Source organism: Hylobates moloch, unplaced genomic scaffold (assembly GCF_009828535.3).
Source record: "Hylobates moloch isolate HMO894 unplaced genomic scaffold, HMol_V3 SCAFFOLD_13, whole genome shotgun sequence".
Taxonomy (NCBI): Eukaryota; Metazoa; Chordata; class Mammalia; order Primates; family Hylobatidae; genus Hylobates; species Hylobates moloch.
In genome coordinates this window covers 739099-765729 of record NW_026652288.1, presented here as the reverse complement: position 1 = coordinate 765729, position 26631 = coordinate 739099, and the positions used below count along the sequence as shown (strand labels likewise).

The following is a 26631-nucleotide window of genomic DNA, read 5'->3' as shown; positions in this document are numbered from 1 at the left end:
CACACTCAGAGCCATACATGAGGGCAGAGCCTGGCCCACACTCAGAGCCATACATGAGGGCAGAGCCTGGCCCACAGTCAGAGCCATACATGAGGGCAGAGCCCGGCCCACGGACAGGGAGGTCCCCACGTGTGAAGGATGAGGCTGTGGCCACATAGGACCCTGCAGCTCCGCAACTCAGCTGCTGTGAGAACCACACAGGGGGTCCACGGAGCCCCAGCGCCTGTGTCTGCCCCAGAGATCTGGAGTTCATCAGGTAAGATCCAGGCTGAGCAAAAGGATTTAAAAAACCAGCTCATCAAATGCCTCCATTAAGTAGCACAGGGCGGTAGGAAGGGCTTGTTGGGCTTGTTTCGACAGTGGAGGCCTCCTCAGCACTCATGGGAACCACAGACCCTCGCCGAGGGAAGCTGCCAACCAAGCTAGAATCTGCTCCTCCCAACATCCTCAGCTGATCCCCACGCGCAGGAGAGTTTCAGGAGGGTTCCAAGTGGTTTCCTCTTGCTTTCAATCACTCAACACAGCACAAAAAAGAGTGTGTGCCCCACTGAATTGCATCTGTTAATTTAACAACCACACATGCAGGACTGTGCTCACACACACTGTCACACATGACCATCTGGCCAGCAGCCCAGGGACCCGGCCACTGCAATCCACACCTCACCCAGCATAAGTAAAACTGCACCCAATGGGAACTCTAATGGTTTCTTCGCATCCCTGTGGGCACTGTGTGCTCCCACCCACTTCGCTGACCCCAGGGGGCTACACATAGGTGAGATTGCCAGACCAGGTGGGCGCCGGAGCTGGGAGTGCTGCTGCGGCTCTGGGAGCTCATGGGACGTCTGTGGATCCACCAGCTCTCTGTAAGGGGCGGTGCCTGTAGAGGCACCAAGGGCAGCCGGGAAGGAGGCCCTGGCTGTGTCCCAGGTGCACGGGGTGTGGCTGGACCCAGGCCCCCTGGCCCTTTGCAGCTTGACTGCTGGCCTTGCCTGACCGAGGGCTGAGCTCACTGGAGAGATGAAGAAATGTAGACGTGTCCTTAAGGGCAGGAAGACCCTCCTCAGTATTTTCCCCATGAGTGTGTGTAATATGTAACTCTTATAAGTGAACACCTGATTGGGAAAATAGAATTCTAGCCAAGCAGCTCATGAAACAGGATGAAATGTAAGTGCCTGCAGCTCCCTGCCTGACTTTGATGTGCGTTCTCACCACACCTGCGAGGATATCGCACCATTGCCTCTCGTATTTACTCTCACACACAGGTGCCTGATGACAGGTGGGCATCCCCCACTCCGCTGCACACAGAGGGAAGCAGGGCCAGCTCCGCCACAGGGCAGCAAGCACTGAGCCCCTAGCCCAGGCGTGTGGGCTTGACAATGGGAGGAGCTGAGCGATGGGGCTTCCTCAGGACGCCGTGGCCGTGGAAGCCAGAAAGTCATCCTGTTTGCCGTAAAGGAGAAGGGCCCTGAGGCTTGGGAGAGGCCCCAGGTCTCAGTCTCTCTCCTGGCTTCTCCTTGGGCCATGGTTCTCACGTTCCCTGACAGTTACTATGACTGACAGCTCTCAGGCTCTGAGAAAAGGAAGGGCCACCAGGGTTCTCGGTAATGATTCCTGCAGAATGGAGCTCAGAAGCATTTCCTTAATTGTTGACCTAGGACACCCCAAAACACAAACACCTGCTGCTTTTATAGCATCCAGACCTTTCTCATGCCACCACCCAGGAAGCAGCCGTGCCTCTTCCACCTTCCAACCGCCCCTCCCACATCCTAGAAACCACCTGCACACACACGCATGCAACACACCTGGCCCACATGCACACCTCCACACGTGCACACAAAAAGTCAGGCACACACATACAGGGATGCATGCACATACACAGACACAAACACGGGCACACAGACACACACACATGCATGCAACACACATGGCCCACATGCATGCCTCCACACGTGCACACAAAAAGTCAGGCACACACGTACAGGGATGCACACACACAGACACAAACATGGGCACACAGACACACACAAACACATGCACACACATACACAGGCACATACACACCACAGAAGAGTAAGTGTATCAATATGCTGAGGTCAGGACAGGAATAAAAGTTTTAGCTGATACAGACCAAGCCTGGCGTTGTAAAGTTGGAACCCAAAACTCAAAGTAAAAGTCAAATTCCTATAAAAATAAGTCACAGGCAGTGTCTGGAAGGACGCGCTCACTCCGAGTGCATACAGAGGCCGTATTATCCTGCTAAACAGGCTTTCTCCATGACGACCTAGGAATCTCCCTGGCAATGGGAGCTCTGGCCAGCCTGATTTCTCCAGATCCCCCAGTGACCGATGCATCTGAGCACATTCTTGCTGCAGACTTTCAGTGAGCCATCGCTTGTCCCCCAGCCACACCACTGCCCAGGACAGGTGCCCCTCGCCACCGCCGTGGGGGACTCGTAGGGCTCTTGTGGAGGACCTCAGGGGCGGCACTAATAAGGAGCAGGACCCGGAACAGGGTGGTGCAGAGACCCCGAGTGGCTGATACGTGGCGAGCAGCGGCCACAGTGAGCAGTGGGCCACTCCCACAGAAGCTCAGGCAGTGCAGCCGCCTTAGGAGGAAGGGCTTGCTCTGCTCTCGTTATTCAGGACAAGAACAGTTTTTAGTTCACATCAAAAAGATGCGATATTGATTGATGTTATATCTTGATGTAAAGTCCACACTCACATAGGATATTAACTTCCAACTAATTCATCACGCTGACCACTCACCATTGCTACTGGTTAATTGTCCTGGTGAGGACACTGCCTGCAACCCAGGGATCTAGGAATGGAAAACACTGAACTTGGTGTCCACAGAGAACAGTTTCCATGACCGAGGCCACAGGAAGGGTGTGCCAAGCTTTAACAAATAAAACATAGTATTTTAAATATATAAAATTTTAAATGCTAGCTAAGGAAAGCAAATAAGATTCAACAAAGACCTCTAATGAATCATCTGCTGCTTTATTAACGCCGTGCGAACCAGATGATGCTATCTGAAATAAACCTAACTTCTGTTCAAAATGTTAAAAAACTAAAGTCAGGAACACAACCAAATCAGAGGTAATTAGGCGTTCCAAATCAAAGTTGCAATTTATGCTAATCACTTTCTTCTATAATAACACACGTTATGTCAAATTTGCCTTAGTTGCCAGAGAGAATTATTTGCGGTAATATGCAGTAATATGCCCTCCAGGCACTGCTTTCTGTGCCCCTTCCTGTGCGCTGCAGACATCACCTGTAGCTCTCCAGGAAAACCTCTGTGGACAGCCTGGGCACGGAGGTGCTGAGATAAGAGCAGGTCATTCACCAGGAGGAATAAAGGCAGGGAGAGGGGACGTGGGTTCCGCCGGGTCCTGCCTTCTCCAGGGCCCACATCTCCCATTGCTTAAGCAATTCTGGGTATTTAACGAGCTAATTGTATACATTTCCTTGACACATTTTTTGGAAATAAAATAGTTATTCCAACTCAACTTCTTCAAAAGTAAACTTCGAGTCTTTCCCATTCAAAACAAATAAAAATATTTAAAAACAAAAGCAAAACCCCTTCTCATCCAATGATTCCCCCCACCCCAGTGGGTGGCAACGGCGTCACTCTGCTGTCTCGGTTAAACCCCTTCTCATCCAACGATCCCCATCCCCGTAGGTGGCAACAGCATCATCCTGCTGTCTCGGTTGAAGCTCCTCAGTTCCTGTGACCTTCCTCCCTCCTGACCCTCGGTGTCCAACTCACCAGCAAATCCCCTGAAATGTTTCCCCCTCTGCCTGGGGTCACAGGGTTCAGTTGCCTTCAAAGCTGTTTTATTGGACTCATAAAAGACCTCCCTGTTTCCAGCCTTGTCCCCAGTTCAGTGTATTCTTAAAGTCACAGCTGGGTGGCCCTGTTAAAATATGGTTCAGGTAATGTCATTTCTCTGAACAAAATCTCCCCAGAGTTTGCCATTTCTCAAAGGAAAAGCCAGTGTCCGGCAATGCCCTGTGAGGCTGGCACCTGCAGTCTCTCCCTGTCCCCTGCCCAGCTGTCCTGCAGCCCCGCCGTGACTGCCTGGGGTCCATCCACCTGCCCTGTCCAGCTGTCCTGCAATCCTGCAATCCTGCCATACCTGCCTGGGGTCCGTCCACCTGCCCCGCCCACTCCTCTCTCCGGCATCCTCATCTCTTGGGGTCTGGGCTGAGTCCCCTCCTCGGCAGCTTCCCTAACCAACCAGTTAAAATCGGAACTCCGCCATCCCTCACTGCTCTTCATACCTCTTCCCAGCTTTATCTTTCTCCCTAGAACTTCTCAGAACCCGTGTGCCGCTTTACAACGGAGCGTGAGTTCCATGATGGAAGGGTCCTCTCTACCTTCTCCACTTCAGGGGGACCAGCACCTACAGCCCAGCCTGGCATATCCGAGGGGCACCAGAAAGTTCTCAAACGGAATGCCACAGGAAGCGTACCTCCACCCTTATAACTTTATCCATGCAATTCCAATAAAAACCCGGTACAGACAACTTTGAAATGTAGGCTTACAATTCTAACAATATGCTTAATGAAATAGGACAGCTGCAGAGAAGACGACATGCTACACAGAGACATGAAAAGATAAAATCCACTGCGATGTCACAGCAGCCGCAAAACAGTGAGGGGCGTGAGCCGGCGTCAGCCTGTGATGCCGCAGCGGCCGCAAAACAGTGAGTGCCGTGAACCCGCATCAGCACCAGGAGGTCTTGGGTACATGTGGGGTGTGTGACATCCCTGGAGAAAAAAAAAAAAAAAACATTCCTACAAAGAAAGATTTTAAGACTACTGCTTAATGTAGTAATGCTTTGATAACTGTAAGCATCGGTCTCATATGCCTCATTTCACAAAGTAAGTTCCAGAGAGATCAACAGTCATAGGGATGCAGAAAAACAAAATACAAACCTGTGAGGAAATATCAGTGTGTGTGTGTGTGTGTGTGTGTGTGTGTGTGTGTGGATGCGGGGATGTGTGTAAGCGTATTGGGTTAGTGTGACTCAAAAACCAGAAGTTCTTGAGTAAAGGATTCATTCTATAGAAATAGAAAACCTTTCTATAACAAAAACACCGTATTCAAAAATAAATGCATGCTGCAGACACTAGGTTCATAGAGCCTCACATAAGGAAGCATGAGCATCCTGTTAAAATTGAGCAAGGAGGATAAAAGTAATTCCCAAAAGAAGGAATAAAAGAAAATGAATTATAAATGTGAAAATACATGCAACCTCACTAGCCATCAAAAAATCACAGTCACTACAACATTAAGATTTTTAAACTACCAGGCAGGTAAATGTTTAAAAGGAATAGCAACACCTCACATTAGCAAAGACGTGTGGACAGGGATGGCCATATGGTGTTGGCAGGTGTGTGTGAATGCACAGAATGTTCCCAGAAAACACTCAGAAACAGATGTGAACGTTGACTAGGCCTAGGTTTTAATGTGGCATTTTTACTTCTAAGAATTCATCCTAAACATACAATCAGACTTGGCACTGAGAGTGGTGGGCAAGGTGTTCATTTCACACCTTTCAATTTTAAAGTGCATTATGATTTATAGGTGATACTGAGAAGCTGCTAAAAACATTTAGTTCAGCATCTGTTGATAAGAAAAGGAGTCCAAAAATAACAAGCATGTGTGAAAAGCAGAAGAGTATGATAATAACTAATATATTAAGAATTACCTACATACATACATGTAAATATAGCATGTACATACATACATGTAAATATAGCATGAAGAAGACTTAGAAGAATAGGGTTTCAAAACATTAATAATTTATGCAAATGTTTATACTTTTAAAATTACGAAAATGCATCATTTATTATTGATTATTTAAATCTATGAAGGTCAATTTTTTATTAAGTCCTGATTTTTGTTGCTAAAGTTGATTTACCTTCATAAAATTTAAGTTGAGTTTCTTAATAATTTAGAAAAATCATAAATACTAAATTTAGCTATTTTACAGCTTTTTAATTAATTTATGCAGCTGAGTGCATCTCTGCTGAGATCATTCATGTATGTCTTTGTTGGAAGCGTAGCACACTGATGCTTTCCAGCATATTCAAACAGAGAAGGCTATTCTAAAACAGAACATACTTGACATAAAGTATCACACAGCATAACACTCACCAAATAATTATTGCTATTCTATAGATTCAAAGTGTGGTAAAAATGTATGCAAGTTGTTATAAAGCACTGCCCCTTGTTTATCCAGAAGCAAGTATATTTCCTTCCCTGAATTGTTGACATTGAGAGAATTAGTGAATGCATATCAGGTGCTGAAAGAAGCGTACAGAGCCATGAAAAGGCACAGGGGAAGAGAAATTAACCACATAAGTTACTGGGCCACACGGGGTGGAAGGAAGGAACAGACTTCCAATTTAGCCCAGTTTTTAGATGTTAACAGCTAAGGGAGCTGTAAGAAGTGCTTGGTTATCAAGAATTCTAAACTTCTAATACTGTGCCTTTTGACTTGGTCGACTGGGTCTACCAAAGATTAAAGATTGTATGGATAGACATCTATATACTGGTGGTATAACTAGCATTGAAGACTTTTGCGTGACCACTGACTTTAGTCATATGTAGAACATGAGCCCCTGGAGGAGGTGGAGCGAGCCACAGACGCGTCCGACGACGTCTGCCACATGCTGCCTACACACAGGTGTGCAATCTGCCTCACTGCTCTGAGCCTCTGCTTCCTGATCTGTAAAAGCAGATAATTGCAACTTTACTCAGACACACGAATGGGCAAATGGGACGGTATTTGTGAAAGTCCCTAACAGAGAACCTGTCACAGAATAGCAGTGGTCCAATATAATTCAGTCATTTTTCTGGCAGGTTATCTTTATGGATATTTTCATGTTAGTAAAAATGAAACCATTTTTTGGCACAAGAAAGAAAAATAAACTCTCTTAATCCAGCAGCATATCAAACCAACAGAAAGAATCAAGACACCAACGAGTAATCTATCAGCAAATGTCATTTGAGTGAGGAAAATCCACACTCCTAGTTTTAGATATAAACCAATTCAGATAAGAAGAAAAACGAACGCCAATCAGTCAGCATCCTACTAAGATCTACACAGAAACAATGACAGCTGCCCTTGGAAGGTTAAATGAAAGCAGAAACCTGAACATTCATTTTCTTCCAATGAACAATGACAAACACTTTCCATTGGAAAAATGGGTAATATTCTGCCCATCAAAGTTAAGAGTTTGAAGTTTAGAGACATAAAATGAAGTCCCTGTAAAAGCAGGGTCTTTGGCTGAGACTTGCTGGTGGCCACAGCTCAGTCCTGCAACGTGTGGTGGCTGCGAAGGACGTAGGAGCTGCCACTTAGGTCGTCCCCACTCACTTTGCATCCCAAAAGGCCAACAGTGCCTAGGACAGGCTGAGGACTCAGTGAGCACTTCTCCACTTAAAAACATGCGCATACGTGCGTCTGTTTAATTATACTCCAACCCTCATCTGATCCATTTCTCTTAGTTACATGACTTTGGCTAAGTTATTACTCTTTTATGTGCATTATTCTTGGCACCTATAATGATGAGAATATTGGATCTCTATGGTCCATTCTGTATAGTCATATATGATTCCATGATTATTTTATGGATTTTTTACTTAAAATGATAAAATCTGGTTCTTAGACCAACATCGCAATGAAATAATAATTAAATTAGATTACACACATAAAACTGATTCAAAAAGTTCACAGTGCCATATGAATCAGATGGATATATTCCTAAAAACTACTGTTTCTCTTAGGATAGTATTGCTTAACATAGACTTGTTTAAAAAATAACTTGAGCCTATTATAGTCATTACATTTTTTTAGGTTCTGCTAATTCAACATTTGATAATTTCCCTTGAGTTGCTTTGTAATTTAATACTTTGTTTACTCCTAGGCAAACATTTCCAGAGAAAGTTATAATATATAAATTGTAGGAGGTGTGTTTAATGTCAGATACAGAGTAAGCTTTGAATCTTAGGGGTGAATGAATTAAATTCATCAGGTAAAATGCAACGAATTACAAAATAGTCTTTTCATTTTTATAGAATTGAAATGCTGATTACTTAACAATACCTTTATCAAATTTCTCAAAACTTAGGAAAATTCTCCCTCAATGTAAAGACCACTGTTTATTCTACCTGTTTTAATTAAGATTTTATAAATATTCCTGAAAACTGCACACTCAACCACATCACTTCCTTCCTTCCAGTTTCCCAGCAGTGTGCTCCCTTTAGCAGGCTTACCTTAGTAGATTTAGGTCAAAAAGAATGTCAGGGGAGAAATGCATCATCTCAGCTAAGGAGGTCACAGTGATTTACGGTCTGAAAACAGCTACTTGGCATTGCTCCTACCTGTGAGCCGGGCATGTCTGAGCATTGCCCGGGCAGACGAGGGTCACACATGCACAGAGGGGCTACACTGCACCTGCCGGGAGGCAGCAAGGCCGGAGACCAGATTCCTCCCCGTGTCTTCACCCTGGTCCTTTCCACCTGGCTATGCTCAAACACCAGCCACTTACTGAGCCTGGGAACCTATCTGGGCGGTTTCCTTTTGAACCCACATATCAATATTGAGAGTCCATCCAACATCTTTATCTTGTCAAAATTAAGGTTCACCAGCCACATACAAGCTAAAGAAAAATAGGTTTTATAGACATCATTAAAAATTTTCTCAGGAAAAATATCTTTTTAAAATCCCTCTTTCTACAAAATAGGCATATTAAATAGTGAGACATGCTTTTAACATATAACCATTTAACTTTTTGTTAATGAAAAGAATACAAAGTTTTCATCATGCAACCTCACCCTAACCAAAAAAGCAATTACATAAATTTATAATTTCAACAGCCAAAAACATTTAAGGGAAAAAAAGGTCTTAATGTTCAATAATAGGGAACATTGGATATAATGTTATTACATCTACTTAAATGACTAGTTTCCTATGTAATGCATATGAAAGAAGAACAAGCAACCTCAAAGATAGCACAGGTTTGGTTGTAGACCATCCTAATCAAGTGGATATTGCGATAATGCAAGTCACACAGTTTTTTGGTTTCCCAGTGCATATAAAAGTTATGTTTACAGTATACTGTAGTCTATTAGTGTGGAATAGCATTATGTATAAAACAATGCATACACCTTAATTTAAAAAAATACTTTATTGCTAAAAATGTTAACAATGATCTGAGCCTTAGCTGAGTTGTAATCATTTTGCTGGTGGAGAAACTTGCCTCGTTGTAGGATGACGGATCAAGATGGTGGCTGCTGAAGGTTGAAATGGCTGTGGTAATTTCTTAAAATAAGACAACATTGAAGTGTACCACATAGATTAACTCCTCCTTTCATGAAAGATTTCTCTGTAGCATTTGATGCTGTTTGGTAGAATTTTACACACAGTACAACTTCTTTCAAAATTGAGGTCAAACCTCTTAAACCCTGCCACTGTGTCATCAACTGAGCTCAAGGAATATTCTAGATCCTTTGTTGTCTTTTCAGCAATGTTCACAGCATCTTCACTAGGAGCGGATTCCACCTCGAGAAACTACTTTCTTTGCTCATCCACGGGAAGCAATTCCTCATCTGTTAACGTTTTATAATGAGATTGCAGCAATTCAGTCACATCTGCAGGCTCTGCATCTAATTCTAGTTTTCTTGCTACTTCTACCACATCTGCAGGTACCTGCTCCACTGAAGTCTTAAATCCCTCATAGTCATCCATGAGGGCTGGAATCACCATCTTCCAAAGTCCTGTTAATGATATTCTGACCTCCTCCCACGAATCATGAAATGTACTTAGTGGCATCTAGAATGGTGAATCCTTTCCAGAAGGTTTTCAATTTACTTTGCCCAGATCCATCAGAGGAATCACTCTCTATGGCGGCTATAAGTTATGAGATGTATTTCTTAAATAATAAAACTTGAAGTCAACACTACACCTTGATTCCTGACTTGCAGAGTGGATGTTGTGTTAACAGGCATGAAATCAGCCTCGATCTCCATGTATGTCTCCATCAGAGCTCTTGGGTGACCATGTATATTGTCAATGAGTAGTCATATTTTGAAAGATATCTTTTATTTCTTTCTGTCTCAGTGAATCACAACAGTGTGCTAAAAATATTCAGTCAACCACACTGTCAACAGATGTGCTGTCATCCAGTCTTTGTGGTTTTATTTATAAAGCACAGGCAGAGTAGGTTTAGCATTATGCTTAAGGGCCCTAGGATTTTCAGAATGGTAAAAAAAAAAAAAAAAAAAAAAAGAAAAGAAAAAGAAAATCACTGGCTTTCACTTAAAGTCACCAACTCCATTAGCCCAGAATAAAAGAGTCAGCTTGTCCTTTGAAAATTCAAAGCCAGGCACTGACTTCTCCTCTACAGCTATGAAAGTCCCAGATAGCATCTTCTTCCAATAGAAGGCTGTTTCATCTACATGGAAAATCCACTGTTGAGTGTAGCCACCTTCATTAATGATCTTAGCTGGATCTTCCGGAGAACTTGTTGCAGCTTCTCCATCAGCACTTGTGGCTTCACCTTGCACTGTTACGTTGTGGAGATGGCTTCTTTGCTTGAACCTCATAAACCCACCTCCGCTAGCTTCCAACTTTCCTTCTGAAGCTTCCTCCCCTCTCTAGACATTCACAGAATTGAAGAGTTAGGGCCTTGCTATGGATTGGGCTCTGGCTAAGGGAATGCTGTGGCTGGTTTGATCTATCTTGGCCATTCAAATTTCCTCCACATCAGCAAATAAGACTATTTTCACTTTCTTATCATTTCTGTGTCCACTGGAGTAGCACTTTTTAATTTCTGTCAAGAATTGTCCTTTGTGTTTACCTCCTGGCTAATTGTTTGTTGCAAGAGGCCTAGATCTCTGCCTATCTAAGAATTCAACATGACACCCTCACTAAGCTTGAACTTCTCTAGTTTTTAAGGTGGAGGTGACACAATGGCCACCCTTCCTTTCACTTAAACATTTACAGGCCATTATAGGTTTTTTAATTGGCCTAAATTCAATATTGTTGTGTCTTAGGAAACAGGGAGGCCCCAGGAGAGGGAGAGAGATAGGAGAATGACCAGTCAGAACCCACGAGGCATTTATTAAGTTTGCTGTCGTATCTGGGGGTGATTTTTGGCACCTCAAAACAACTGCGATAGCACCACCTGCCCCCTAGTTTTCCTTCCCACAGGCTGAGGCCGTCCAGGCAGTCCGGGTCCGCCCTGTCCAGGGGAGCCTTTCCCTCTGCACCGGATGGATCACACTGCCCATCCCGACTCAAGGACACCCCTCCAGGCACCTCCCCAGCATGCTCACCTCACACCGGATCCTTCTGTCATCCTACAGCAGGGCATTTCTGTTCCTGTATAAAAATATTCTCTTGACTTTGCTTCCCCACCAGGGGCTGCCCCGTTCTCTACTCACCTGCGGGAGCAGCTCCTTGAGGAAGTTACTCCCTGGCTCCATGGTCTCCCTTCTCCCTGGACAAACCCACTCCTGCCAGGCCTTTGCCCCCACTGCTGAATCCAAGCTGCTCTTTCCAAGGGGCTGACAGCCCCTGTGCTGTTAGGCCCTGCAGTGGCCGCCAGTGTCTGCTCCCTGACTTTCAGCCCATGGCCTCTGCCAGTCACCCTCCCTCTGGGGCTCCCAGGACAGCACTGCTGCCCCTCCCAGTTCACTGGCCACACCACAGGCTCCCGAGGTGACGCCTCCATGTCTGACGCTTGCTGTTAGGACACTTTATGGCGCAGAACGTGGCCCTTTTCTCTGGATTTAAATCCATCCCCTCTGTGACCTCCTCCTCCATGTACACGCCAGTGAGTTCCAAATCCACATCTCAAGCGAGGATCTCCCTCTGAAGTGCCAGATATTTGCACCCGGCCGCCTCCTCAACAGACATCTCATACTCCATGTGGTCCCCACAAAACTCCTGTATCTTCTTCCTCAAACCTGCCCCATCCTTGCCCTTCCTCATCCCAACTGAGGGTGACTCCACCCATCTAGTTGTTCAGGTGAAAACCTCAGAGAAATCCTTGTGTCTCTCACAACACACGTCTGATCCACAATGACATTCTGCCCGCTTCACCACTAAACACACCCCGATTTCCCCTACCGCTGCCACGCTGACCTGCACCAGTCGCCTTGCAGCTGCATAAAAAGAAAGCCCCGTAAAATCGTCCTGCTCCTACCTCAGCCTTCAACAAACGTATCTGTGATCTTTTTCCAAAGTGCTAAGTCATATTATGTCACTTCTGTTCTTAAAACCTCCTGCTACTGCCCAGATTCGCTGACAGTAACAGCTGAACGTCATAAAACAGCTCAGGAGCCCCCACGTCTGCCTTCTCTCTCAGCGCCAGCTTAGCAGCAGCCCCGCCGGCTCCACGTGCTCCGAGGGCCCAGCCAAGCCCTGGGGTCTTTGCTGTACCCACGTTCTGCCCTTTCTCCCAGATGCTACTTAGCAACGTCCCCAGCCCCTCAATTGTGTGCTTGTATTGTGGTTAAGCCTCCTGTGTGGACTTGGCCAGAACACAAGGTCAAGGGCTTAGCCCCCAGACCACCCCACTAAGACTTTTGGTCCTGACTGCAAGAGCTGTGTCCACAATAGACAACCCTCACTTCCAACACTAACTTCACATTCGAGAGTTTCACTGATTCACCGGAAGTACTCACAGAACCCATCGAGAGCGGTTACACTTGTGGCTGTGATTAACTGCAGAGAAAGGATGAAAACTGAAATTGGCCACAGAAAAAGCCACACAACAGAGTCCAGGGGCGCCCCCTACCCAAGGCTTCTGTGTCCTCTGTACCAGTCCCACTGCCCGCGTCGAGTGTGACCACCCCCCAGTGACACAAAATATCATTTGTTAAATGCACATAGAGGCAGGACGCAAGCCAGTTCACCAGCAGCAGGCACTGCACACCCTCATCAGGGTTCACGTGCTTGCTAAAGTATAAAATATCACGTAAATACAGTCACTACAGACTCCACCAGCAACAGGCACTGCACACCCTCATCAGGGTTCACCTGCTTGCTGCAGAAAATATCATAGTAAAATACAGTTACTAGAGACACAACGGAGCTGATAAGAAGCTTCTTTTCTGGACCTTAAATATGAATGTAACTCTCAACATGTGGCTATTGTGAGGCAAGATAGATTTGATTTTATGAATTAATTTTGGCATTACAGAGACTGGAATATAAATCCCTGCTATGTCACCTTCTAATCTGCTGCATGTAAGTAAGACATTTAGCTTTTGTGAGCCGGAGTTCCCTCTTGTGGAAAATGAGGCAAACAATGAAAAAATATTAACATTAAAAATAATATGAATAGCATATATTATGTCGGAAACTCTGCTAAGAAGCTCAGGAGCATTATTCCACTTAACCCTCATCAACGGCTAATGAGTAACGTTTTCCTAAACATCCTCATTTTACAGAGGAGTAAACAAAAGCTTCAAGAAGTTCCACACTTGGGTGACATGATGGCATCTGAATGTGAGCCCACATCCATTTGCTGAAGAGCTGCAATGTTATCAATTGCAACGTCTCATCTACCTGGCAAAACTGTTGTCGAGATGAAATAAGAGAGCGAAGCACAGGCTCAGAGTCAGGTGGGGTCTCTGGTGGGCTCAGGGCAATTCCCGCCCTGCTCTCCTGTCCTCTTGCCCCACCCCCCACCCCTCAGACCGACCGGCAGAAATTGCCAACATCACTTCACTGGCACTGGCGGTCTCGAAAAAAGCTCCAAGGTGGCGACTGGCTTGACTCCATCCCTCTGTACTCTGACATCACTGCAGAAACACGCAGGGGGCCGGGGGTTCTGAAATGACTTGGAGAAACAGTGGCTGTGGGAACGAGTGTCCAGGGAACCTGGGCAGTGAGGAGTGGGCTTCCCGGGATTCCTGGGTGAGGTGCTGAAGGGGCCCAGAGTTCCCAGGGACATCTCTTGAGCCGAGTTTTCAACTAGACAGCTTTCTAGGGTTGTTTTTTGTTTTGTTTTGTTTTGTTTTTATTTATTTTTTTGAGACAGAGTCTCGCTCTGTCATCAGGCTGCAGTGCAGTGGTGCGATCTCGGCTCACTGCAAGCTCCACCTCCTGGGTTCGAGTGATTCTCTTGCCTCAGCCTCCTGAGTAGCTGGGATTACAGGCACACACCATCATGCCCAGCAAATTTTTGTATTTTTAGTACAGACGGGGTTTCACCATGTTGGCCAGGATGATCTCGATCTCTTGGCCTCGTGATCCGCCCGCCTCGGCCTCCCAAAGTGCTGAGATTACAGGCGTGAGCCACTGCGCCCGGCCTGCTTTTGTTTTTTTTTTTTTTCCTGGCCTCAGTGGACATTTTCTTTCCCTGTTCCATAATCCACGTGCATTGCTTTAGACCAGAATTTTAATGAGAATATAATTCAGTTTCACTCGCAGGTTGGACTACTTTCAGAATGTAAATCAGAAGAGTTTCTTTTTTCATTTATATAAGAGAGGCCTGGACTATTCTAACGCCCCATATCATCTATGTTGGCAAATTTGCCTGAGTTCAGCTCAGAATAAAGCAGCACAGTCTTGCAGGATGAATCTTTCAGACATTACTTTTGTGTTAAGGTGCTTAGCATCTTATAAAATATCAGAGATAAGTTCAAAACATAGACTTGTTCATGACTCGGGATAATAAACACCTTCCATCATAAACCATGTACAACACATTCCTCATTGTGACTGGAAACAGATCTAATGACACTCACGTGTTTGAGAGATGTTATTACAAATTCCGTCTTTCAAATGCACATTTTTACTCAGCCATTTAAGCTTTGTTCTAAGCAGCCTCGAGGTAAAAACTGGCATTTCCAGTGGATGAGTATGGCCCTACCATGGCAAAGACACAGTGACAAACAGCTGGCGCATAAGTGACATTTATCTGAATGATTAGAAAGCTGAATGTCCTTTTTAATTACTGTAAACATAGTACGTCACAAGCCGATTAGAGAAGATTGATTATTGCTATCTTTATGCCATTCTGAATATATAAAATAAAATCATGAAACTTCTGTGCTGTGTGTTTCATCAGTGCTTTCAGAATATGAATTTAAGATGAAATGTAATGGATTTTTAAGCAACTGTCAAAAGAGCTTTTGTTATTAATATTGAAGCTAAAATCCAACAATACGTGACAGTACAAAATATAAAATGGCTATAAAAATGAGAACACCTAATTGCATTTTAATGCATTTCTGATTTTCTTAAGCATTTTATCACTCATATTTTTAAGAATATGCCTGTAGGGAAATATCATGCCGTGAAGGATTCAGGGCCAGCAGCTGCAATGACAGATCATAACCCCTGGTTATGGGGCTCTGCCATTCCACTGTTACCATCTCGACTGTGGAAACCGTGTTAATTTGCTTCATGTTTCTACAATCTATTGAATGCCCAATATTAGGAGAAAACTCAATGGAACCGAGGAATATTTTATTCTATCTATATCTACTTGAACCTCAACTTTCAAGAAAATTTTTAAAAACACGGCCTGCTGACACGGTTATGGGCGTCCTGCTATGTGAGGGTCTGTGGGAAATGACTCTCCCTCCTTGGATTATTGGGTGACACACTAGCTACTTCACACCTGGTGCCTGACCACTCTTGAAAAAGATACGGGTAAAATAACTTTCAGTTGAAAGCAAGGCAATAGGATCTCTTAGCAGAAATGAGGATAAGCTCAGGTTGACAGAGCAGACTGAACCTGGGGAATGCCTGTTGATTCCTGGAGGACTGACTCAGAGGCTACTTCTGTCCTTACTGTGCAGAGGATCTGAGGGTCACCCCAAAGCTCTAGCCCAAGGTCTGGGAGTCCAAGGACTGTGGGACCCATAAGCCTGCACTTCCTCCCAGGGAAAGTGATGCACTCTCCCTGGGGTTTGCATAGAGAAGCCTGTGTTGCACCCAGGCATGATTTATGGGTGGGGGTCATTTGATCTGCTATATAACCTCGCTCGAATTTCCTCAGCCTTGGTTTCTCCATCTGAAAAATAAATGGGTGCCCTTACACAGTTGGATAACTTAGTTCCAGTGCTAAAAGTTTACCTCTTTGAGTTCGATACTGAGATGGGTGCTGCTTCAAGAAAAGAGAGTGTTGACAGACTATGTCATGTGTCATCTTGCTCTCTTTGAGCCCAAACTTCATAAACTCATTCTCTGACTCACTTTGGAAACATCAAGGAGGTTAAAAAAGAGGCTTAAGAACATCTAAGAAAAAAAGATACTAGGTTTCCCTAAAATGTTATTAACTAATTTTAGAAAAAAACATGTATTTTATCCTTTCCATGGAAGATTGTGAATGCTTAGTTCCACAGAAGCAGAAGTGATCCATGAAAATCAGCTCCTCCCAAATAAAAAGTGTAAATATATGTTTTTGCAATGTATGGTGAATAGAATATGTCAAGTACTAATTATGACATAGTGATAAACTGGTGATGTTATAAACGTTAAATGGAAGTGATTTTATCTCATTACCCATTGGTGCAAAAGTAATAGCAGTTTCTGCATTGTTGGAATTTGCCATTTGATACTGGAATACATCTTCAGTAAATGTGGTTACGTTACACATCATTTTAGTGCGCATTTCTCACTTTTTTTTTGCTAGTGACTAATTGCTGTTTGTTTTATATTTATTTTAGACTATGGAAATGATGTGAGACAAAAAGCAAATTCGAGCGATTTTCTTATTTGAGTTCAAAATGGGTCGTAAAGGAGAGGAGACAACTCCCAACAGCAACAATGCATTTGGCCCAGGAACAGCTAATAAACGTGCAGTGCAGTGCTGGGTCAAGAAGTTTTGCAGAGGAGATGAGAGCTTTGAAGATGAGGAGTGTAGCGACGCCACTGGAAGTTGACAACGACCAACTGAGAGTAATCATGGAAGCTGATCCTCTTAAAACCACACGAGCAGCTGCTGAAGAACTCAAAGATGACCATTCTACGGTCGTTCAGCATTTGAAGCAAACTGGAAAGGTGAGAAAGCCTGATAAGTGGGTGCCCCAGGAGCTGAGCAAAAATTAAAAAACTTGTCGTTTTGAAGCATCGCCTTCTCTTATTCTACACAACAATGAACCATTTCTCAATCAGATTGTGATGTGTGACAAAAAGTGGATTTTATATGACAATCAGTGATGACCAGCCCAGTGGCTGGATCAAGAAGCTCCAAAGCACTTCCCAAAGCCAAACGTGCACCAAGAAAATGTCCTGGTCACTGTCTGGTGGTCTGTGCCGGTCTGACCAGTACAGCTTTCTGAATCCCGGCAAAATAATCACATCTGAGAAGTGTGCTCAGCAAGTCGATGAGACGCACCAAGAACTCAATGCCTGCAGCCAGCACTGATCAACAGGAAGGGCCCAATTCTTCTTCACAACAACACGTGACTGCACACTGCACAACCAATGCTTCAAAAGTTGAATGAATTGGGCTGCGAAGTTTTGCCTCATTTGTCATATTCACCTGACCTCTCGCCAACAAACTACTTCTTCAAGCATCTTCACAACGTTTTGCAGGGAAAACACTTCCACACCCAGCAGGATGCAGAAAACGCTTTCCAAGAGTTCGTCGAATCCTGAAGCATGGATTTTTATGTCGCAGGAAAAAACAAACTTATTTCTCATTGGCAAAAATGTATTGCTTGTAATGGTTCCTATTTTGATTAATAAAAATGTGTGTGAGCCTAGTTATAATGATTTGAATTTCACGGTCTGAAACCACAATTTCTTTTGCACTAAACTAATAATGAAATCATTATTGCTACAGTTTCCTAAGTGACTGCTATACAAAGCATTTTAGATAATCTCATGTGATTATTTTTGTAACCTGTAAGTTATCTTCATTTGGCAACAAAAACCACCAAAGCCAAACGAAGGTGAGTTTCTCACCAAAATCCAAACATCTTGTTAGTGGCTCTGCAGAGGCCAAAATCTACATGGAATCCAAAGCTACCAATCCTACAACCCAAGACTCTTTCCAGAATATCTATTTAATATGGCCATTCAGCTAAACGACATATAAAATATAACTGCAAATTTCAGATACATAAAGCTGAGTGGAGTATCATAAAACAGATAGCATTAGGAAGAAAGTTCGTGATTTGCAACCTATTGCTAAATACAATTTTTTAACAAAAACAAAAATGCCTCCTTTGAAAATAATTTGAATATTTAAACTCTAAACATATATAACAAACATCATCTCATAATACAATGCGTGCTACGTAAGATAAGCAGTAAGCAAACATCCAGTTGGTAATAGCAATTGAACAGTGAGAACACATGGACACAGGAAGGGGAACATCACACTCCAGGGACTGTTGTGGGGTTGGGGGAGGGGGGAGGGATAGCATTAGGAGATACACCTAATGCTAAATGACGAGTTAATGGGTGCAGCACACCAACATGGCACATGTATACATAGGTAACAAACCTGCACATTGTGCACATGTACCCTAAAACTTAAAGTATAATAATAATAAAATTTAAAAAAAAAAAAGAAAAAAGAAATTAACTCGTTTGACCTCAACCAAAACACTCTCAGAGGGTATATGCTGGGGCAGGTGTGGGGGATGTCACCTCTCAGTTGCCAGGGACGATTCCAATTATGCCTCTCATCACAATGTAACCATGAATATGTTCCCTGTGACTATTCACAGTTTAGACAATTAACTATATGGTCACCCAGCTAGAACAGAGGGCAGTCACTATGTCAGATGCCTTGTGGTGAAGGGTCTGAATACAGGCATCCCAGGAAAGCAGGTGGCCACAGAGCACAGTGCCTGGTAAGTCAGTGGGCAGGGGCCTCAGATCTCCATGAAGACTCCCTGTTTCTCAAGCCCATGCTGGACTGACACCCCCACATCCCACATGGCTGTGTGGCTCCGGCTACGCAGCTCCAGCTGACATGTAACCAACAGACCGAGTGAAAATAAGCTGGCTATTTTCACTTTTCTCATCAAATCTTCTTCCCACAATCCACCGTGTCTGATATGAAATTGCCCCACAATGTTGTTGATGCTTAGTATTGACACAGAATATCTTCCCCAAACCGTTTCATTCTGTCTCTTTGTTAAATGTGTTTCTTGCAAACAGCATAAAGTTGGGTCTTGTCATTGACCCCCACTTTTTAATTGAAGTCCTTGTTCCTTTAACCTGTGAGGTAAGTTTTGATGTGGTTTCATTTGATTTCACCATGTTTGCCGTTTGTGTTCTATTCGGATACTGTATTCTTTGTTCTTCTTTTCTGTCTTCTTTGAATGAATCAAGTATTTCCTAGTATCCCATTGCATCACTTTTAATTTTTTTTTTTAAATGTAGATTCTTAAAATTTCCTAACAGTTTCTCTAGCTGAGAATAAAAATTTTTTCCTATCACCAACTACCATCAAATATAGCATCACTTCATGAACAATGTAAGAATCTTCAAATAATGTAATTTTAGTAACTCCTCCCATCCTCTATAGTCACACTGTCATGATTTCCATAGCGATAAGCCCCCAATATAGTACTTTATTTTTATATATATAAACTTAAATTTATATTTCAGTATATATACATATATATAATTATATATCAATGCATTAAAACATACATAAACTACATATGTGGACATGTGCTTTTTATATTTAATTTCAGGTGCTTCATATTTCACCCTGTGGTTCACATTTCTATCTGCTTTCATTTCCTTTCAGTCTGAAGTATGTCTTTTAACATTTTTTACAGTGCAAGGCTGTTTAAGGGTTTAATCTTTTTATTTTACTTCCGTTTGAATGGGTCTTTAACACACGTTCATTGTTGAAGAATACTTTCACAGATACAGAATTCTAGGTTCATTATTTTTTTCTTTTAGCACTGTGAAGATATGGTTCTATTTTCTTCTGGCCCCTGTTGTTTCTAAGAAGGTGGCTGTCTTTTTAAATTATTTCTACATAAGTATTTTATCTTTTTAATCTTCTGTTTTTAAGATTTTTCTATTTACTCTCACTTTCAGCAGTTTGATTATTATATGCTTTTAAAAATGATTGTTTTAATTTTATGCTATTTGGGGTCCAGTGAACTTTTCAAGACATGTATTGATAACTCTCACTGATTTCATAAATTCTTGGCCATTGTATGTTCAAATATCCCTTCTGTTCCATTCTTCTGGGAATCTACTTAAGTTAGACTCTGCTACTATCTCATAAATGTGAAACTTTTTTCTTTATTTAATACACCTTTAATTCAATGCCTTTTCCCCCATGTGTTTCAGTTGAATTATGTGATTGACCTATCTTCAATTTCAGTATTTTGTTGTGTCCACTCTTCAGTTAAGCCCAATGACATAATTATTTATTTCTAACATGTTTTTCATTAATAACCTTTCTGCTTGAATTGCTTCTACTTTCTGTTTGTGAAATCACACATGTGGTTCATAGTTATTTTCTAGTCCCTTCGGGAGCACTCCGACATCAGGATCATCCCTGGGTTTCCTACTCTCACACTGCATTTTGCTGTCCTGCTGAAAGCTTTCCTTCCTGGTGCTTTTGGAGAGAGCCAGTTGTGCCTGAGATGGAACTCTTCTCTCGGCCCTGCTGCCCCACTCCCAGGCTGCTGCAAATGCCTCCTGCTTCTTTGAAGGGCTGGTGGGCAAATGCTCCTTGGTTGCAACTCCTGGGAAGTCTGTGCACCATACCCAGCTAAATGCAGCTTTTCACAGTTTTGTGGAACGTCCAGTTGGTTTCTCCTTAGCTCATCTGTGAGGAGCCCGGCAGCATCACTGGTGGATATCTGCTCCTCTAGGAAGGGCTTATACTTTATGAATTTTAAAAAAAATGTATGTTTCTTTTTTAGAAAGCTCTTGCATAGATTTTAAAGAATTATGATTTGAGAGTTTATCTATGTATAGTCATGGTTTACAGTGGATACTACAGTCTCTTGCTACTTTCCACATCTAAACACAAAGTGTAAGTACAATTAAGTTTTTTATGGTTATTTCATATCAACTAAAGTAGAAATATCTATTTGTTATGTACAATGTGGTAGATCTTTTACTAAGCAAAGAAACAAAAATATGCACTGTAACCAAGCTGTGTGTGTGTGTGTATGTATGTATATGTATGTATATGTATATATGTGTGTTTGTGTGTATGCACACACACACACTTTTTTTTCCATTTTATATAATGAATCACTTACTAATACACCATGAAGTGCAGGTTGACGTTTATTAAGCCTAATTTTCAAGCTCAATGTGGTCACATTTCCTTTTAAGGGGAAGTATTCTATAACTCACAAAAATCAAGGGAAAATTGGTACATGCAAAAATCAACTTAAAATCATGCTTAACTCAACATTTTATCTATCACAGAAGAGTCATAAGGTACAGTTGGTGCCCAATATGTTTTCTTATTTGAAGAATGACCGTTAGTTTTGTTACACTTTGGAGATACAATATTACATCTCTTATTTTTCTTTTCTTTTTCTACTGGATTAATCATGCCCTTCATTTTTTGCACTTTCTGATCATTGATCCATGCATAGCTTGTTCTTATTTAGTTATTTGATGACATTTCTTTATTATTGTCATACCCAAAAGCATGAGAAAAAATCTAATTCTAATAATATAGCCCCCACTTCATTCCTCTGCTCCCACCCACCCAAGGTTGCCAGGATTCTGAACCCTGTCTTTCATCATTTCTTGCTTTTATTTCTATGTCTCCATCTAGACAACAACAAAAGTATATCCTTGGTGCATGGCTGAGAGTGGGCTTGATCATGTTCAAATTTAGGAGATAATGACAAACGTGGCCATCGGAGTTACTGTAGAGCCATTTATATTCCTACCAGCAACTTATAATAATTCCAGTGAGTGCACACTCCTTCTAATTAAGCTTTTTTCAGTCAAATGGTGTGAAAGTCCTTCATTGTAGCCTTTGTGTTTCTTTCCTCTATTACACTCATGTTTGTTATTAACATGTTACTTCTGTGAAAGGCCTCATGTCTGATTCCATTTTTCTGATGTATAAGTTGCATTTTTATTGTGATACATATTTCTTTGTTATAGATTTATAGTATATATTCATTTTTTTCTTTAGTAATTGTTTTATCTCTGCTCTTAAATACTACCAAGTAATATCCAACAATAATGGAATATTTTTATATTGCTCCATTCCAAAGACAAAGTTCAGAAAACTGATCACTGACACCTGACAAGAATGGTTTTAAGATTTTACCTAAATTCAAGCTAACATGTTATCCAGCAACAGCGCACGGATGCTGGCAGAAGACATGAGATGCCTGGCTTGGAGACAAAGGACTAAAGGACTTCGTTACTCAGAGACGAGCAGGACACAGAGCACCCACAATTTCCTTTATGATTTCTTGAGCCTGCCATCCCATGAACCATCAAGAGGGCCAGATGATTGACAGCTGTATACCTGGTGGGTTGCATTACAGAAGAGAAACCCTGAGCGTAGGAAACTTTGAAACTTTAACAATGTTCAATAAGCATGCCTGCCCTTTTATCGGAGGCAAAACACTACCTCAACCTCGGAAAGCTGTTTGCTGTACAAACATCCTTGAAAAGGTTGTCTGGAACAAAGGCAATCAGCACTTCTGCACACAAGTTGTGCAGAAATGTGACCCCATTGATCATCTCACAATACCTTTCTATTATCTAATACACATATTCCATTTTCGTTAATTGCCTTAAAAATGTTTATCATCACTTTCCACTCCAGCGTCCAACCCAGGATCACACAGCTTTGTGCCGTCACGTCTCTTTAACCTGTTGACCTTTTGTCATTCTTTCCACTCCAGCGTCCAACCAAGGATCACGCGGCTCTATGCTGTCACGTCTCTTTTACCTTTTCACCCTTTGTTTACCTTTCTTGATCTTGACTTTTTTTTTTTTTTTTTGGAAACATGGGTCAGTTATTTTGTGGAATGTTCCTCAGCTGAAGTTTGTGTGATTGTGTGAGGGTCACAAGTTTACAATTCTATCACTGTTGTCCTTCTCATTTATGGTGGTAATTTTGATCACTTGGTTAAGTTGTGGACCCACAAGTTTCTCCACCCTAATGTTACCATTTTTTCCTTTGTAATTTATAAGTAATTCATGGGAGGACACATTGGGACTGTGAAGATATCCTGCTCCTGGTCTGACTCCACCCACTGGTTTTAAATCCATTGATACCTTTTATTATAACTTCAGCATTTGTTCTCGATTTATTAGTTGGCATCTAACTACAAGTAGATCTTTTTCTTCTTTTCCATTTATTTATTCATTTATTTCAGTATAAACTCACTATTTCATTCAAATAGTTATAACTCTTTAGTATCATTTTTAGGTTCATATTTGAATTATTCCAGGCTTGGCCCATGGGACACTTTCAAGCTGACTTTTCTGCCCTTTACACCTGTCATTCTTCCAGATGAACCTTATACTTAACATAGTGCTGGAGCCAGACTGTCCTCAGGGGCCCTGGTTCCCTTTTGTGAAGAAGAAGGGCATTTAGAATCCAAAGCCAGGAGCTGGGGTTCTCATGCTAGAGGGTGTCTTTGGTTCCAGGACTGCTCAGTGATCCATGGTAGGACACTTCTGTCTCCGTATCTGTGCACCTCTCTCTCTCCACACACACACAGTACACACATACACACGTGTATTAATACCTACATATCCATTAGATAGCTATCAATATTAAACAACTGAGTTCACACTGGTATCTGTTATTTCATTTCTTGAAAATGAACCTTTGGTTTCCTCTGTGTAATTTTCAGTTTCTAACTTTTTACTTCCTTTAATTTAAAATGTTTTATTTTAGTGTAATTACATTTATCAAACGTTTCGTTTATCCCTAAAGTCTTTTAGTCTTGGTGTTAAACATCTTTCCTACACTAAGGCCTGCAGGTAAGAGTACATTCCAGTTTGTATTATTTTTTTTGATATGATGTAAGGTAGGGATAAAATGTCATCCTACTTCATGTGGCTAACCATTCTTTCCATCTCTTTATACAAAATATTTTATTTCCACAGTGATCTGCCATGCCACTTTTGTTATGTGTCTCCTATTTCTGAGCTCTATATTTGATTCTACTGAGCTTTTGTACCCTTGATCCAATATGACTCTGTCTTAGTTTATATAGATTTATGGTATGTTGTAGTAATTAAATGGAAAAATCTACCTTCCCAGCACTTTTTCAGGTATGTCTCAGTTTGTTTTGGATCTTTAAGCTTTAATGTATTTTAGATTGTTTTTTAAAATGGTCTCTAAACAAAGATAAAATTTTAAGAACTTTTGTCTAAGATTATTCATGTTATGCCCTCTGAGTCATGAGGGTTGAGGGAGTTTTATATTTCCATTGTCATGGTTTTCCTTATACTTCAAAATTCCACAAAAGAGAAATTTATAAAATAAAAAAGTTATTTAGATGAAATAGTAAAGATTACAAATTATGTATCCAAAATATTAAAATTCCAAAAAATGTTCAAATCTAATTATGACTCCAAGTTTCCATTAGAATCTCAGAACACACTTGTATTTATAAAACCTGCAGAATCCTTCTAGTAACCTTCACATTGTACAAGCTTCATCATCTTCCAAATGTTTACATAGATATCTTGACTGATTTTTTTTTTTTTTTTTTTTTTTTTTTTTTGCCCTTTTGCAGCTGAAAACTCTTAGTCTAGGAGGAGAAGGACCTGTGATATTTGGCTTTCCCAGGAAACTCCTACATTCCTTCTCAAGATCAAATCTAAAAACATGTTTGTAGAATATTCACTCCAGCTCTAAGAGATGGCAGAAGCTGCCAGGAGTCCATTGCCAGGAACGCATTTTCCTCAGTCTCGTAGATGAACTTGCAGACGGCAAAGCTAAGCAAAGGGCACTGCAAGACAGTGGGCAATGCAGTTCAAAGACGAAGGGGAAAGATGCATTTGCTTTCCTGTTTTTCTACTGAAGCAGCAACTAGGACAAGGAAGGAAATGCTGCCCCAAAGTGAGCCCAGCTAGAAGACAAATGGCAACATTTAAAGACGGAGCCCAGGTGTGGTCCCATGGCTGCCATCCTGCTCTCCCTCCTGGGGAGACAGCTGTGCAGCAGCCCATCTCGGAGAGGGCACTGGACCAGTGATGGCGATGACAGCCTTCAAGGAGGGCTCTGGCACAGGGAAGCTCAGTTCATCTGACTTTCATTAGGAGCCACAGGCTTGTGTGGCACAAACAGGTGCCATTAGTTAGGTACAATCAGATGCTTTTGATGGTGCTTGAGATGAACCATGAGCCTCTACGAAGACAGGTTGGTCACTTCTGACGAAAACTCCACCCTCTAGCCAAGGATGATGCTACTCCCATGCAGGTCCCCAATGTGGGGGACACTGGAAATAGCAACCAGGGTTCACCTTCTGCTCAACCAAACTTTAATCAGACAAAAGCAGCAGTGTGAACAGCAGCTGAGGAGACACGAGGATTTCTGAGTCTATGTGGTAACAGGTATTGTGGAATTATATGGAAAGCAATCTATTTACCCATAATCCAATACAGAGCAAATTAAAATACTGCCGATAAACCCACTAAAACAAACATTATGTAAAATGAAAACAGGGAGAATTTCAAACAAACAATGTCACATAACTTCCAGCGTCCTTTATTCATTTAACACTACTGGTGTGTTGTTTGCTTTTTTAAAAAAAAATCCAGTGCCTACTCTGCCTGTACTTTCACCACATGCTGTGGACACAAAGGTCAGAGACAAGACAGAGACACTACCCTCATTGAGAAGACATACATCTCCATTCATTATCTTTTTTTAAAAAAAAAAAACTGTACTCTAAATTTACATGTTGGGAGAAAAATATTAATTTTTGACACATAATCCTATCTCTCAGTCAGCAACAACAGATGATGAACAAGGAAAATAACAGCAGAAAAGAATGCAGATACAAATATAAGTTATTTATATTAATTCAAATATAATTTTTCAAAGTTTTTTACTTTTTGTCTTTTTGAGATAGTGTCTCCCTCTGTCACCCAAGCTAGAGTGCAGTGACGCCATCTCAGCTCACTGCAGCCTCGACCCCTGACGCTTAAACAATTCTCCTGAGTAGCTGGGACTACAGGTGTGCGCTACCACGCCACCTAATTTTTTTTTTAATCTTTTGTAGAGATGGGGTCTCACCATGTTGCCCAGCTGGAAGATTTTTTTGACAATGCAAATTTATACTAATTGTTTAAATATAGAAAGATCCTGTGCACATTTAGAGGCATTTATATTTTGCCACTTGTGATGGTTAATAGCGAGTGTCAACTTGATTGGACTGAAGGATGCAAAGTACTGATCCTGGGTGTGTCTGTGAGGGTGTTGCCAAAGGAGACTAACATTTGAGTCAGTGGACTGGGAGAGGCAGACCCACCCTTAATCTCAGTGGGCACCATCTAATCAGCTGCCAGTGCAGCCAGAATATAAAGTAGACAGAAAAACATAAAGAGGCTAGAATGGCTTAGCATCTTTCTCCCGCACTGGATGCTTCCTGCCCTCACACATCAGACTCCAGCTTTGGGACTCGAACTGGCTTCCTTGCTCCTCAGCTCGCAGA

At 42.2% G+C, this 26631-nt stretch overlaps 1 protein-coding gene across 7 annotated transcripts in view; it reads right to left on the bottom strand.

Moving 5' to 3' along the window:
* SNTG2 (syntrophin gamma 2) overlaps positions 1 to 26631 on the bottom strand; it is a 383441-nt gene that overhangs the window by 249861 nt on the left and 106949 nt on the right. The gene's annotated exons all lie outside the window — the stretch shown is intronic.